Below are 3,511 nucleotides of genomic sequence, written 5' to 3'. Positions count from 1 at the left end.
TGCTCATCAGTGCAGAAACACTGACAACAGCATTTGTATTGTTAATAAGAGCTTGTTATATTTTACCTTCCAGTTATGTCTTTTTATCTGAACTCAGTTTCTCTAAAGTCTATTTTCTCTCTCTGCAGTAGGTCGAGGCTCTCTCTGGACACACTGTCTATTGTTATAAATGTAATCGTTCCTCCCAGTCTTTTAGTTTGTTCTGCAGCTGTTGCTTCAGATCAGTTCCTTTTCAGCTGAGAGGTTTTTGTACGACAGATTTTCACTGTGTGAACGGGCGGCTGTAACCACTTTGTCCACAGTAATAAACTCCTGCATCTTCAGCCTGAACTCCACTGATGGTCAGAGTGAAATCAGTCCCATATCCACTTCCACTGAAACGATCAGAAACTCCAGACTGACGGGTTGTTGCATAATAAACAAGCAGTTTAGGAGCTTCTGAGGGTTTCTGAAGATACCAGTGGAGGTAGCTACCCATACTTGAACTAGCTTTACATCTGATAGAGACAGTCTGTCCTGGAACAACAGACTGAGCTGTAGGAGTCTGAGTCAGGACGATTTCTGCTGATGAACCTGAAAACAGGAAAAAATAGGAGAAGTTTAGAGAAAGATGATCAACATCCAAACATTCGAGGATCATTTCTCTAACACGGAGAACAGATGGAAGAAGGTCAGTGCTGCTGGTTCCAGAGTTTCTCCATCATAGCAGAACATCATTGTGGTGAACCTGGCTGCATGCTGAAGCAAAGTTTTCACAGAGAGTCTCACCCTGAACAAGGAGCCCCAGGGTGGCCAGCAGTAGAGTCAGTGACATCATCATTGTGCTGCTGGTGTGTGAGTGGCTCTGAAAGGCCTGGACAGCCACTGATCAACACTGGCCTCTTAACAGCTGTGAGCAGAGAGGCAGGACACATATGCAAACACACAGAGTCAGTCAGCTGCAGCTGCTTCCTTCTCAGTGCTGAAGCCATTTCCACTTTACATTATTACATATAGAGGATATTGAATATTCGGACATGGAATTGTAGTTTGTGAACATTTTTTTCCTGGTTTGCAGTTGCTTTGGTCTTTTCACAAGTGATTAGTAACAACAACAATTTTTTGACATTTTGACATGACTGTAACTCAGCACATGGAGTTTGTAGTATTTCCTATTGATAGATGTGTGTCTCCACCTGTGAGTAAGATCAGGTGTTATGAATGAAAACTGCACCTCAGGTCTTAGTGGTGAGATTGTTCCATCTGTTGTTCCAGTGTAATAAAATGACCTTCAGGTGTTTAACTGGCTTTTGAGCAGAAGTTGTAGAAGTTTAATAAAAGTTTTTATTTTTGATTCAAGTCTTTGAGAATATTTTCCAGTGTGAACCTGAGGTCAAAGTTGAGTGAGGATTTTCTTATTCTCTGTCTGGCGACTTTCAGGTTTTCGCAAAACAAACAAAAGGTGAGAAATTAACAGAATGTGAATGATTCATGATATCTGACAGGGACAGTAGTCTTTTTTTCAATACATATTCATTTAATCATCACTAACCGTTGATAAAATGTTAGTGTGTTAGTGTGTGTGTGTGTGTGTGTGTGTGTGTGTGTGTGTGTGTGTGTGTCCTCAGTGAACTGTATCAGTCTCTGCAGTATCTTCCAGCTGCAGCAGTCACTTCAGTTTCTGTTCAGTCTGACTGAGGGAGGTTTTTGTACGACTGTTTTTCACTGTGTGAACACCCACTGACTGTTGATAACATGAAAACTCTGACAGTAATAAACTGCTGCATCTTCAGCCTGGACTCCACTGATGGTCAGAGTGAAGTCAGAGTTTGATCCACTGCCTGTAAAACGAGCTGGAATCCCTGATACTCGAGTGCTAGCAAGGTAAATGAGTAGTTTAGGAACTCCTCCATCTTTCTGTTGGTACCAGTGTAAATAGTTGCTATAAACATTCTGACTGGTCGTACACTTGATGCTCACAGATCCTCCCACAGCAGAGCTCACTGCTCCAGGCTGAGTCACTGTGATCTGTCCTCTGGACTCTGAGGACACAGAGACAAAAACATAAAGCAGCTTCATGGTTTTGTGGGCTTCATTTCAGAGGGACAGATGTTGATAGAGGAGAGGAGTTTGATTCTCTGGACTTTACCTGTGAAGCAGCAGCAGAGGAGAGTCCAGATGAGGACGCAGATCAAAGTCATGTTTTTGATGAGGAGGATTTCTGTGGCTTCTGTTGTGATGAAGGACAGCTGTCAGTCATCCAGTGTTCAACTCTCAGGACTATAAACTCTCCCAGAGCACTGGAGCATGGTGCTGCTGATGCAAAGTGCCTCTCTATGGAAATCATCTGACTGAAAACAAGATCTTGAAATGTTTATATGTAACATACAGTTAATGCTAAAACTCACCAAATGTAACATTTTCAGTCTTTTGTAGTTCACAGCTGTCATTTCAGAAAATAAAATTAGGTGATGATATCAAAGAAAGTACATTCGCCTTCAGTTCTAATTCTCTACATGGTAGGACACACACACAAAAAAGATTTTCACATTGTTAGAAAATTATTTAAATACAATCTCTGATGAACAACACCACAACATATTAAACGATATCACCTTTTATTAAAGAAGAATTGAGGTGTAATGGAGACACATTGTGTGAAAACTACACTCATAATCAACTAAAAACCCAGAATAATTTGAAGTAATAGCTTTCTGTACGACTTTAGCATTTCTCATATCGTCAGTGGCACTGACATCTCTGATCTTTGTTTTTCTAATCACATGCCTGTGATGGCTGAACTTGCTTTTCTCAAAAATAATCAAGAGTCTTAACTGTAAAGCTGAGCTCAGACTAAATAATGCAGCTCCCCAACCAATCAGACAGACGTATAGGAGAGCTGAGTGAAGATGGATGAAAGAGAAACAGGTGTCATATGTTGTACTACGAGATTCTTAAATCTCAGGAGGCTGTCATCATGAAGCATTTTCCTGATGTTGTGTAACAGACCCCATATCTTATTTAGCAGTTTTAACGCTGTTGCTAATCCTCCTTGTGCTGCTCCTCTTGTAGAGTCTTAAGGAATGTGGGAGAATTTATTGAATATTTTGTTGACAGGATTGTCTGCAGTCTGTCTTTTGACAGTTTCAAGCAGCTGTTGCCTTCATTGTTGGCCAAAGCAGTTACCCACTTGAAACCTCATCTAAACAACAATTGGGACTGGGCCGTGTTCAGCACTGTGTAGTATAACCTGTTCCTTTAACAACAGTCTATTAAAGTCTAAGAACTGTTGAGAAAGAAAGGGCTGGACTGCAGGTAGGCCAGTGCACCATCTGTACACTTTTACTATGAAGTGTTAAAAATCTCCCAATTCTTTGAATCTTTGGGCTGAAGGAAGGACAATACTCGGTGTATAAATGCTCAATCAACAATCATTTATTTCCATACAATTCAACAATAAGAGCATTAAAGCGTCCGGACGGGAGAGATGCCTGCAGAGGGTCAGCAGCATGTCTCAAAATGGTGACGGGTT

At 41.0% G+C, this 3,511-nt stretch overlaps 1 pseudogene; it reads right to left on the bottom strand.

Moving 5' to 3' along the window:
• Nucleotides 1–262: 262 nt before the first annotated feature.
• LOC146548576 (immunoglobulin kappa variable 6D-21 pseudogene) lies at nt 263–814 on the bottom strand (annotated as a pseudogene).
• Nucleotides 815–3,511: the final 2,697 nt, after the last annotated feature.

Source organism: Mchenga conophoros, linkage group LG22, assembly GCF_057382185.1.
Source record: "Mchenga conophoros isolate Kocher_MC1m ecotype Shallow Benthic linkage group LG22, M_conophoros_male_GT1.1, whole genome shotgun sequence".
Classification (NCBI taxonomy): Eukaryota; Metazoa; Chordata; class Actinopteri; order Cichliformes; family Cichlidae; genus Mchenga; species Mchenga conophoros.
The sequence above is the reverse complement of the archived record's forward strand: the minus strand, read 5'-3'. Positions and strand labels throughout refer to the sequence as shown.